The 13,207-nt window shown below is 41.3% G+C and overlaps 1 long non-coding RNA gene across 2 annotated transcripts in view; it reads left to right on the plus strand.

Moving 5' to 3' along the window:
• The window catches only part of LOC133388348 (uncharacterized), a 112,207-nt gene that overhangs the window by 55,836 nt on the left and 43,164 nt on the right, over nt 1-13,207 (plus strand). The window contains exons 1-2 of one of the 2 annotated variants that reach the window (XR_009763751.1): nt 8,377-8,480; nt 11,383-11,480. This is a non-coding gene — a long non-coding RNA (uncharacterized LOC133388348). Of the gene's footprint in view, nt 1-8,376; nt 8,481-11,382; nt 11,481-13,207 lie in introns of those variants that run through there. The other variant, XR_009763752.1, reaches the window with a different exon arrangement.

The raw sequence follows: 13,207 nt of genomic DNA on the forward strand, positions 1-13,207 counted from the left end.
GGCCTCTCAGCAGCAGCATCACTGTCATGGCGCAGGAATGGAACAATATGGCAATGAAGTTGGGGTGATGTAAATGCACCAGTGGGAACACCCATTTGATTCCATCAATGTGGCTGCTCTACTCCGACTCTCCACTGCCCTGCCCCACCCCATCCTGATACATGGCAGTGGTCCTGATGTTGGGAGGCTAGGTCTGCAGTGCTCCCCTCCCTGCTGCCAGCTCCTGGGCTCCAGTACTTTCACTACCAGTTGCAGTAGTATTAAGAGAGTTTTAGAATTAGGCCTGATGGTTATAAGTGTGATATTTGATCTGTTTTGCATTTATTTGAGTTTGATTAGATTGCTTTATGTTTTTGTGCTGGGATTGTTAATCAGTAAGGGTGAACTTGAATGAATTGAATTAATGAATAAATGTGAAACAAGCGATTAGTGTGTACACATGGCAAGAACACATTTTGAGAAATATACCCTTTGATGATCATATAGGAACAGCTCCTGAATTGCTCAATCATATTTTCTTGAAAAGACCCTAAAGTATCTGAACAACCCTACACTGCTTTCATTTGGCCATCTGGAATGCACACTGTGGAAAGAGATCTCTGAGCTGGAGATTCATTGGGATAATATCACTGCTGCATTATGTAAGGCAGTTAAGTTCACAAATATCCTCGTGGGAAAGATCAGATCAGGATGAACCAGTCTTTTTAACTGTGCACCCTGGTAATGGAGACCCTCTGGAGGGGAAGGAAAGTGTAATGCTGTGTGCTGATTATTTGCTCAACAGTTGTTGTCTCTTGGACTCCTTGTCTTTAAGATCTGACGTTACCTTTAGAAATACAACGTCCTTGCAGTTTACACCTTGTTTTGACCTCACACACTGAGGGCTGATAAGGTCATAAGAAGCGCCCTGCTGGAATAAACCAGGGCTGCCTTGAATCAATTGACAAGCTGGGGAAAGGGAGGCAGTTTGTTTCTTTCTGGGCAGTGGGGCATAAACCTGTTCACTGATTTGGTGGTAGAGGAGGGGTAGGCCTGCTTACCTTAGCACTAGGTGACAGTGTGATGGCTCTTTTAAACAATTGTTTTTTAATGCTGCCATTTGTGAGAGTGGGGGTAGCAGACATTCACTGTTGCAGAGTAGCGAAATTAGGTATTTGAGCTTCTGAGTGAGCTTTGTGTATTTGAATCTTTGCTAAAGATTACACCTTCCCTGGAATTAGTCAGAGACTTTAAGCTTTAAAATAAGAAATAACTACTTTATTCTGGAAGTACATACTTGATAGGAAAGAGTTCTACATCTAGCTAACTAGCTAAGTTGGAGACGCAAACACTAAGCCTGGTGTTTGCCCTCATGCTTGGAGGAGAGGGAGAGACAGAAGAGATGTCTGCTCTCCCTCTCAAGAGAAAGAAGAAGACGGAAGAAGACTGGAAGATGTGGTCAACATCCTATGCATATCAGTCTAGCAGGAAGGGAGAGACAGCAGGAGATCAAAGGATAGGCATTAGCCTAACAATCAGGAGGTCTCCTCTCTAGCTACCCTTTTTAACCCCATGCAGCCTCAACCCATGAGTTCAAGCTGAACCTCATATTCCAACATTCACTGCTCTTTTTTCCAGCCACTATATTACTAGGACTGGGCAAAACATGGCTGCAAAAGAGAAAGAGGTGCACACTGCTTTCATTTAAAATATGGGGGGAGGGAGAGAAGAAGCAAATTGCCGTTGTCCTCGCAGGTAGCATCATCAAAAATGTGACTGGCCAGTTTCTTGAGGTGTTTTCTGCTTTTATCTTTTACTTGTGGTTTTGTATTTGCTGTACGCCACTTAGATGCTTTCTATAGGAGCAGCATACAACTATTTTTTATTTTCAAAAAGTGTTTTAAAAAGAAAAAAGGTCACCATGCTACTGCCTACTGCTAAGGGAAATGCCCCTACCCTCACCCGTATGGGTGGAATGGGCCTTCAGTACCTGAAGTGGCCGCTGCTGTTTCACAGAGGAGGGATAGTGGCAAGTTTGGTGGTGAACCCCATAACTTGAAGTATTTTCCCTGCTCCTAAATAAGACTAAGGGCCCATCCAATCCAGCATGTTTCTCACAGTGACATAAGAGGTTTTGAAAAATCAAAAGAGATGATATCTATCTATACTGGCAGTGAATTCTGGAAGATACCAGTCTGCATTGAGGATGTGGATGTAGGAAGGTTTCATTCGGACTGTTTTTTCATGCCTCCTGGCAGGGCCAGCGCCAGACATGCCAGGGCCCTTGGGCACCAGCTTGCCCTGGGCCCTGGCACGCATGTGTGCATGCACACATACACACATGCATGTGCATGCCCAGGGCCAGCCCCAGACACGCTGGAGGCCTTGGGCAAAAGCCTGCCCCAGGCCCCAGCGCTCCCCTTCCACGATTCGTGCACGGCGAGAGTCTCAGGACTCCGCCATTCCCTTGCTTAACTTACCTTGTTCTGCAGTTGCACATGCAGCAGTGCCCTTAAGAAAGACGGTGACTGAGGTTTACCTAAGGAGCTGAAGCCTCTGCCGCCATCTTGGTTCATGGCAGGGATACAAACACACAGATGGTGGCAGAGGCTTCAGCCCCTTAGGAAAACCTCAGCTGCCATCTTTCTTAAGGGCACCGCTGCATGCGCAACCGCAGAAAAAGGTAAGTTAAGCAAGGGAATGGTGGAGCCCCGAAGCTCTCACCGTGTGATCCGTGGTAGCGATCCTGCTGCGAATCGCTGAAGGGGAGCAGAGGGGCCCCTTAGGGGCTCCTGTAGCCTCAGGGGCCCTAAGGCCAGTGCCCCACCTGGCTGCCCATTGGAAACGGCCCTGCTTCCTGGATTAACATGTGCTTGGAATGTAATTATCTTTCACATTTGGCAGTTGTTTGAATATTGCAATACAGGTCATAAAGTACCAAAACATATTTAAAAAGGGAGAGCTTATCTTAGAAAATGTTTAGAAGTACATAGATTGAAATAAAATGAACTTGGAGAAGGGAAATTTTAATTATTGGGAATTAGTGTATAGTTACTTTTTATTACATTTTTATATGCAACTTTTCATATTATACTTAAAAAATTTTTTTTAAAAAAATCCTAATGAAAATTCTCCGCCATTTTAACACAAATTTCTCCAAATAAACACATTTTTGTAGGCAGTTTTGACAAAGGTACACATTTTTGCAAGCTGATTCTCATTTCATGCCTTTTTGCATGTTATTTTTACTCATGTTTTCATTTTTATGCACACTTTTCCCTAATATATGCATTTTTGTAAATGTTGTTTAGTTGGCGAACTGCATCCCAAAATTCTGATAATGGGAATTTCGAAGGATGGCTGTGTTTCGGTTCTCATATTGTTTTGGAAATTGTGAATTTGATAAATTCTGCTTGAAATGTGAACTGAATTGAAATTCTCCCCGATCCCTAATATATACAGATTTTCATGCAGATTCATACTTTTTTATTTTAAAAAAATCACATAGGAATGGACATATCAATGGAAACATATGAAATTGATCCAGAGTGAAAACAGACTGTTCCATCTTTCTGTAGTTTAGGACTGTTTTTTATATGTGACACTTGTCTTTTTTCTTTCTTTTTCTTTTTTTGGATAGTGATTTGTGAGTTAATAAAATTAACTTCCGCTTATTAAAAGTATTCAGTGTTGCACTTTTAAAAAGGGGGATCCTGAATTTTATTTCTATCAGACAAAGTTTAAACATCTTAATACAGAAAGGAAAATATTTTCATGGCTCAAGACAAGTGAAGCAAAACAGCACAATAATGCTAAATGTGTTGTTTCAGATAAGCCAATGTTAATGAATAGGTACCAAAACAAAAGCATTCTAACATAGGATAAAACATTTTTGTGGAAAAAACATTCTTTTTTAAAAGAATACCCTAGATTTTAATACTAAACAAATGACATATGTGTTTATCTTAAAAAAAAGTTGTTTGTTGCTGGAACCTGACAATATGACTTAATTCATATAAAGAGTATTCCAAACTGCTCTAAACCAGTTGTCAATAAGCAGATAACCCAACTTTCTAGTAATGATTAAGTGTAATAAAATATCAGTCATAAGGATTTTCCTGCCCTGCTGGGAAGAGAGAAATTCAAGTTGCAAGCTGTAATGTGAGTAGGAACTCAAGTGAATTAGAAGTAATTGTATGGGGGAATCAGTTGGGGTGGAACCAGTAGGAAAATGAAAGTAGAGCTTTTGGTTATGCTGCAACAGACTGTTCAGTAAAGTTTGTTTCTTCTAAACAGTGTTTGGAGTTCATTTCAACACTTGCAAATATTACATGGTGTCAGAAGACTACCTAAACACATAAGGCAGTGAAAAATGGACCAGCTGAAGCCTCCAGGAATGTTGGTGTTTGAAGGAAATGCAGCAGAGAACTGGAGAAGATGGAAGCAAGGGTTTGAATTGTACTACATTGCAAGTGGAGCAGATAAGAAAGACTCCATTCAGCATTATTTCTGCATGTGGCAGGTGAAGAAGCAAGAGAGGTATTTAATACTTTCCAGTTTGATGATGATGCAGATAAAAATAAAATTCAAGTTTTGATGAATAAATTTGAAGCATATTGTGTGCCCAGAAGAAATGTTACTTATGAAAGGCAGAGGTTCTTCACTAGAATACAGACTGAAGGAGAAAGTATAGACCAATATGTGACTGAGTTGAAGCTTTTGGCTTAGACCTGTGAATTTGGGGAGCTGTGTGATTCTCTTATTAAGGATCGCATAGTGTGTGGCATTCAGAAAGACAGATTGAGAGCCAAGTTACTGAGAGAGAGTGATTTAACCCTTGAGTGTGCAGTGAATATATGCAGGGCAGAAGAAGTGGCTGCAAAACAGATGAAAGATTTTGGGGCAACAGAAAAACAAATGGATGCCTTACAGGGCAAAAGTACCTTTGAAAAGCCCAAAGTAAGCCAGCCTCAGAGCAAATGGAGCCCTGGCACTACTACCAGCCCCCAAGAAAAGGAAATGCCACAGAGGCCTGTAGCAGCAGCAAAGGCCTGCTACAAGTGTGGTATCAGTCATCATGACATAAATGTTTGTCCTGCATATGGGAAAGAATGCAGATGTGGCAAACTTAATCATTCTGCTAAAATGTGTAAAACTAGAGATAGAAAACTTCAAGGCAGATAAATTGAATTCTACAGCTCTGGAAGATGAATGATGTGTGGAACTTCTCATAAATGATCACAAGTATGTGACCTTTAAGATTGACACAGGAGCACAGGCTAATGCAATGTCTTTAAGAACATAGAAAGCCTTGCAAGCTGAACCACTTCAGCATTCAAATACCAGATTAATAACCTGCTCTGGAGAAAGACTACATGTGTCTGGTAAATGTAACCTGGATTACAAATATAAAGATCAAAGAGCTGAGTTGGAATTTCACATAGTAGACTTTGATGCGCAAGCTGTACTCAGTCTCTGGGCTGTGACTAATTTAAATTTGGTGCAAAGAGTTAATTCAATGAAAAGAGCTCCAGTAGATCAATGGGACATTGCAGTTGAATACAAAGATGTGTTTAAAGGCTTAGGTTGCTTACCAGAGAAATACGCCATCAAAATCAACCCACAGGTTCCACCTGTAATTCATGCACCTCGGAAGGTTCCAGTGGCACTAAGAGATAAAGTCCAAAAGGAACTGACTCATATGGAGCAATTAAAAGTCATAGTTAAGGTAGAAGAACCTACAGAGTGGGTGAATTCAATTGTGGTTGTAGACAAGCCTGGCCAGGACCAGATAAGAATATGTTTAGATCCAAGAGATATGAACAAAGCAATTTTAAGAGAACATTTTCAATTGCCTACTGTAGAAGAAATTACCAGTAAGCTAGCAGAAGCAGAATTGTTCTTGATGCCAGTAGTGGATTCTGGCAAATTCAGCTAGATGACAACAGTTCCAGGCTATGCACATTTAATACATCTTTTGGCAGGTACTGATTTACAAGAATGACATTTGGTCTCTCTTCAGCTCCTGAGGTCTATCAGAGGATGATCCAACAGACATTTGAGGGTATTGATGGGGTCACATGCTACATAGATGATATCTTGGTTTGGGGGGAGACCAAACAGGAACATAATGAGATACTGAAGAGAGTTCTGGACAGGTGCCGAGAGAGGAATCTGAAACTGAACAAACTGAAATGCAAATTTGCCATGACTGAAATCAAATATCTAGGACACATCTTAACCAAAGAAGGACTAAAACCTGATTCATCTAAAATAAAGGCCATCACTGATAAGCCCAGTCCAAGTAACAAAGCTGATCTTCAAAGATTTCTAGGAATGGTGACTTACCTAGCAAAGTTTATCCCAAATTGGGCAACAGTAACAACCCCTTTAAGACAACTGTTGGCCCAAGATGCTGAATTTTGCTGGATGTCAGTTCATGAAACAGCATTCACACAGTTGAAAGAACTATTAATAAGAGCTCCTGTTTTGAAATATTATAATGTGAAAGAACCTGTAACTCTGTCAGTGGACACTAGTTCTACAGGCTTAGGTGCTGTACTGTTGCAAAGAGGTGCACCTGTTGCATATGCTTCTAAAGCAATGACTGCAGCCCAACAGAACTATGCCCAAATAGAAAAGGAAATGTTGGCAATAGTGTTTGGATGCACAAGATTCCGTCAATTTCTCTATGGCAAAAAAGTGACTGTGGAAATGGACCACAAACCATTGGAGGCAATTTTCAGGAAACCTTTGCATAATGCACCCCCAAGAATCCAAAGATGGCAGTTAACACTGCAAAAATATCAATTACAAGTGCACTATAGACCAGGCAAAGAATTAATCATTGCTGATACCCTGTTCAGGGCATATCTTGAACAGGGAGAGGGAATAAGTTCTGAAGAAGCCGAGGTTGCTGTTAACCTCATGTTATCTTATTTACCAATCTCCGAATCAAAACTGAAAGAATTTCAGGTGATAGCATTTTGCAAATCCTGAAAAATGCCATTTTGCAGGGGTGGCCAGATAGAACAGTAGAAGTTCCAGAGTGTATACGTGTTTATTGGAATTACAGAGAGGAATTAAGTGATCATGGTGGACTCATTTTTAAAAGTGACAGAATCATAGTACCACAAGTTTTGAGGAAAGGGATATTGAATATTATACATGAGAGTCATCTGGGTGTTGAATTATGTAAAAAGCGGGCACAAGAAGCTGTATATTGGCCAGGTATGTGTGCCCAAATTGAAGAATTGGTACTGTCATGTACCACATGTCACACCTTCAGAAATAAAAACCAAAAAGAACCAATTTTACCTCATGAAATTCCAAGAAGACCTTGGCAGAAGCTAGGAATGGACTTGTTTGAATTTGAAAGAAAGGACTATCTACTTTTGGTTGATTATTATTCAAAATATGTGGAAATATGTTTGCTTGAAGACACTACAAGTAGATCAGTAATTTTACACTGCAAATCTATATTTGCAAGACATGGTATACCTAAAGAGGTTGTCAGTGATAATGGCCCTCAGTTTTGCTCTAGAGACTTTAAAATGTTTGCCAAAGATTGGGACTTTGTTCACACAACATCCAGTCCACTATTTCCTCAATCAAATGGAATGGCAGAAAGAGTGATCCAAACAGTAAAGAGGATTCTTAAGAAATCTAGTCTGAATAGCACAGATCCCTATCTTAGATTATTGGATTACAGAAATACGCCTACAGTAGATACAGCCTCACCTGCACAACTTTTAATGGGGAGATGTTTAATAACCAGGTTGCCTACCTCAGCACCTTTGTTACTTTCTCAGCAGGTAAAAGGTGACATACAGACACATCTGAAGAGAAGACAAGAAAAACAGAAGCTTTACTTTGACAAAGGTTCAAAGCCTTTACCACCTTTGCAGGTTGGTGATTCTGTTAATGTTCGGCAAAATGGAGTGTGGAAACCTGCGAGAGTGACTGGACAAAACATGACTCCAAGATCGTATTTGGTTCAGACTGATGATTTAGCTGTCTACCGAAGGAACAGAAGAGATCTTGAAAGCACTCCAAGTTGTGAACCAAAAATTGATGAGACTACTGAAACTGCAACTGCACCTCCATCAGAGGTAGACCTATCAGAGTCTCAAGACAACAAAAGTGGAACAGCTGTAGCACAGTGATATACCAGAGAAGAGTTTGGACTCTGAGTTACCTGTTACTACATTAGGAGGCAGAGAGATCAGAAAACCAATTCGATACAGACAGTAGTTTCTATCTTTTTCTTTTTAAAAAAGGGAGATGTAAAGTGAGTAGGAACTCAAGTGAATTAGAAGCAGTTGTATGGGGAATCAGTTGGGGGTGGGACCAGTAGGAAAACGAAAGTAGAGCTTTTGGTTATGCTGCAACAGTCTGTTCAGTAAAGTTTGTTTCTTCTAAACAGTGTTTGGAGTTCATTTCAACACTTGCAAATATTACACAAGCTTTGCTTGGAAGAAGAGAATAATCAGGAACTTTATGTAAGTCCCACTTTGTTCAAGGGGAGTAATTTCTAAATAAGTGTGCATAGGACTGCAGCCTCTTGCAACTCATGGAAGGCTGAGCTTCCAGAAATATTTTTACTTATTTTAAGAAATGTATATGTGCAGGTTAGACTTAGGTATCAAACAACTTTCATGCTACCTGAATGTTCATATACAGGGGGGTTTTTTGCTCAAAAAGAGGATCAAAATAAGTTTAAAATCCATATTTTGTGGGGGAGAAATAAGTTAGAAATGTGTATTTTAAGAGAAGTGTTTACAAATGCATATGTTTTAAAATGCTTATATTTAAATATAATTTAAATGTTAATTTTTGTGCAGTTTTTAAATGTAGATTAATGTGGAAACAGGATGGAACAGACTTATGGGTGAACATATGTTCGATTGGGAACAGACTTTTTTCATCCATCCTTAATCACTGATATGTTCTTGAGACTAGATTAATTAAAGCAGGAGTAGCAAACCCATGGACTGAATCAGGTATGCCAAGCTGTTTCAAGCAGCCCACCAGCCCCCACCTTCCTCCCCATCAGAGTGCTGGGCTGAGTGGAGAGGTGTAAACCTCTCCATGAAGTCCAGTGCTGTGATGGGGATGTGTATGTAATGTGTGTGCACAGGGCCAGCCCCAGGCATGCCGGGGCCCTTGGGCATCAGCTTGCCCCGGGCCCTGGCGTGTGCACATGTGTGTGCATGCATGCAGGCCCCCCACCTACCTGTCTCCACTTCTACTTCCCCTGGAGCTACAGGGGCCTCTGAGGGGCCCCTCTGCTCCCCTTCTGCAATCAATGGCAACAGCTGCAGATTGCACGGCAGGAGCTTCTGCCTGCCCACCATTCCCTCGCCCCACCTACCTGTCTCCTGTCTTTTAGCATTGCCATTAACCAAGATGGTGGACATGGTTTCCCTAAGGGGCTGAAGCCTCTGCCGCCATCTTGGCTGATGGCACACGTGTGTGCTAAGCACACGCATCTCTGCCATCAACCAAGATGGCGGCAGGGGCTTCAACACCTTAGGGAAACCTCAGCTGCCATCTTCATTAAGGGCAATGCTAAAAGGCAGGAGACAGGTAGATGGGGGTGGAGTGAGGGAATGGTGGGCAGGCATAAGCTCCTGCCCTGAGATCCATGGCTGTTGCCACGGATCATGGAAGGGGAGTGGAGAGGCCCAACCTGGCTGCCCTTTAGAACCGGCCCTGTGTGTGCATGAGAGAGAATGCTGTATGTAGGTGTAGGGGGAGAATGTATGTGTGCTGTGTGCCTGGATGTGTGTGTGTGTGTGAGAGAGAGAGAGAGAGAGAGAGAGAAAGAAAGAGAGAAGAGAGAATGCTGTGTACTAGCATAAGTGAGAGTAACAGACCGAGGGATTGTGTGTGCTCTGTGTGTGTGTGAGAGAGAGTGAGTGACAGACAGATGGGTGAGAATTTTGATTCAGTTCACATTTCAAGGTGAATCTGTTAAATTTACACTTTCTGAAACACAGCCATCCTTCAAAATATGCACTTATTCAAATTTTCCGATGCAGTTCACCAACCAATGTTTTAAAAATGCATATATTAGGAGTGTTCGTATAAAAATGAATATATGAGTGAAAATAACATGTAAAATGCATTATATGATGAGAAATGCCTTGCAAAAATGTGTACATTAGTCCAAACTGCCTACAGAAACGTGTTTATTAGGAGAAATTTGCATTAAAATGGAGGAGAATTTTCATGAGGTTTTTGTTTTTCAAAACACCGCAAATTGCTGCAGAAATCTGGAGAAATGAATTTAAGATTGGAAAAATGAGAAACTGAGAGAACCAAAAGTGAAAGATCCTTCCATCCATAGTGACAACATGTATGCTGTGTTTCTGTGGGGGGGGGGATGTGGGTGGTCCATCTGCATGGTAGGCGTGCGCACTGTCTCTGTGTCTTGTATGTATGGTGCACAAAACCAAGTGTCTGGTGGCAACTTTTGGCATGATCCTTGCTGCCATGTGGCTCTGGGAGGCCTGGCCATCTTGACTTAAAGTGTTCTCATGCATTTGATTCCACTTGTAGTTGTGCAAGACTGGTGGGTACCAAAACCAGGGTTTCAGACTTTCATTTATTTATTGCGGTCATAGACCAACATAAATGTATACATCAGTAAAAAGTGACAATTTACAATAAAAACAACACAGAACAATTAAACAATTAAAATTTCATTGTAACCAGAACTACATCTGTACATAACCCTCAACTTAGCATGAATCTTCTGAGATGGATAGCAGCAGAACAGAAACTAGCAACCTTAGCTGTTATCTGTGGAGTCTGGTCGGAGAGAAGATAGTTTGCATAGAAAGCCTCATTTCTGCCAGGGATGTTTTGTAAGATTGGAATGATTAACTGGAGTCTAACATCTCGATAGAATAGACAATGTAGTAGCACATGTTCCACCGTTTCTACCACCCCACCACCACAAGGGCATAGTCTCTCATTATAGGTTTTTTATATATATATCTGCCCTCCAGAAGTGCCGAGGGCAAGGTGTTAAACCTGACCAATGTAAAGGCTCTTCGGAATTTAGGTATAGTCAGAGTGTTTAAGTAAGGGGCAGGTAAGAATGGTCTTGCATTGTATCTAAATTTGGTGACTAACATCAGATGGCCTTGAAAATCAACATCCTGGATCCATTGGAGAATGTTGTCTTTGGCTTTTGCATGTCCCAGATTAAGAATCATGGGCATGGAGAACCCTAGCCAAAACCAGGGTTTTCACTGCAGCTGGTCTAGTTTGGGGTGATTAACTTTATTGAAGAGATGATCCAGCTGTTAAAACAAAACCAGAATTACTTCTCTCTCTCTCTCTCTCTCTCTCTCTCTCTCTCCCCCCCCCCCACTCCCCCTGCTGCTTTGACAGCTCTGTGAACTGTTCCAGGTGCTTTTTCTCTTCCATCACACAGGGTGAGAGAAACTAATGAGTCTCAGGAAATTTGGAATATGTTTGAAAAGAATAAGGTAAGAGATTGAGAAGCCTGAGACAGGTAAAGTCATGGGGGAATAGCTGGTTTCACAGAAGCCCATTACTAGTGTTCTCTTACAGAGTTCAAATGAAGCCTCCTACATTATGCAGAAATCAAATAGAAATCAATTGGACTTATATTCCCTATTCCCCTATTAAGCAAGCAGGGAAAAAAAGTGCATTACAAGAGAGTTTGTAATGCAGAATGAATAATATTGCCAACATATGTCCAGCTTCTCCTGCCCCATCTGCAGGAGAAAGGTCTTGCATTGATGTGCTCTAGTCCTGCTCCTCTCATATAATCTGGTGAGACATAAAACGCCTAAGAGCAATCTTCAAGTCCTAGCTATCATACAGTCATCATATTTGATTGGCCCATAATAATTCTTCCCAGGATTGGTTATTCTGTGTGTAAATAAATGTTGCAGACCAAGCAGCTGGCAGAGGATTGTGTAACAAGTTAATGGTGGTGGACAGAGAATGCCTATGAAGGTCCCTAGTCCAGTTTGTTCTGTAGGAGTAAGAGAAAAAACTAAGACTTAACAGGGTGCATAATCTTGAGCCGAATGTATGTATGCATTACGCCATACCAACTACACTAACTCTTGAATTATGCTATCTTTATATCTAACTCACTGCTGAAAAAGATCCCCTCATCTTTAATGGGAGATATCTTTATCCAAAAATCAGGCTTCAAAACATAAGGGATTAGAAGCATGAAATTTCTCATGGAACCTAAACAAGGCTCTTGTAGAGCTCTGATGGTAGGGATACACAGAGAAGGGGCTCGATAGAAAAAATTAACATGATCGGACCTTCTCTTTAGCTTCTGATCTCAGTTCTGGCTATCAGGCCTTTTGTTGTCTGTCTGATGTTGACCGTCTCCACCATGCCTCTCACTGAAGCCTTCCCACTGGTGGGCCATGTGTCACTTCACAGTATTACTCCTCCAAGGCAGTTCAAAGGGCTTGCATCCTGAATTTTTGTTGTTGTTCCAGGCTCCATAATGCACAGTTCTTTCTTTCATGTTCTCTCCCTCACACATTTTGAGTTCTGAGCTAGCAAACGCTGCGGTATGACAGACTTTACCTTTCTCCATTGAAACTAAATTGAGTGCCAGTTGAAATATCCTGAGTGATGTTTCATCAAGCAGCTGCTATGCATCGTTACAGCTTAAATGATAGACTGCAGCACAGGATCTCCCAGAGGCCTTTCAGTTGCACTGGCCTTGAACTCTGTGTTTCTTCCTGCTCTTAACATATTTTGCTTTAAGTGCAATTTATTGTCTAGGAAACCAACTCTGGAGGATCTTGTTTTTCCTATATATAATAATCTTTGGGACTTGGTTAATCGCTTCCATATTCCCAGCTCTTCTTTTGCTACCAGATGGATTTTTCACTCATTTTTTCAAAGAATTCAAGAGCAGATTCACACTTCGGGACTGCTCAGAGGGGAGCTGCCTGAGTGCAGCAACTGACCACGTGGAGCCTCTGATCTTACACTATCTATTCCTCTTATAGCTATACTGTGTTGTGATGATTTTAAGCACTAAGCTGTAGCGTAAATTCCTGCTCCCACCCACCCACCATAAATACATATAAGCTAGTTTACATGTCATGCTAAGTCAAACCATGGCTTAGCATGAGGGTGTGAGTGTGCAGACTCCCAGAGAGGAGATCACAACTTTGCTCCTCCTTGATCTTTCTGCTGCTCCACTGTACTG

The sequence above is a fragment of the Rhineura floridana genome, chromosome 7, assembly GCF_030035675.1.
Source record: "Rhineura floridana isolate rRhiFlo1 chromosome 7, rRhiFlo1.hap2, whole genome shotgun sequence".
Classification (NCBI taxonomy): Eukaryota; Metazoa; Chordata; class Lepidosauria; order Squamata; family Rhineuridae; genus Rhineura; species Rhineura floridana.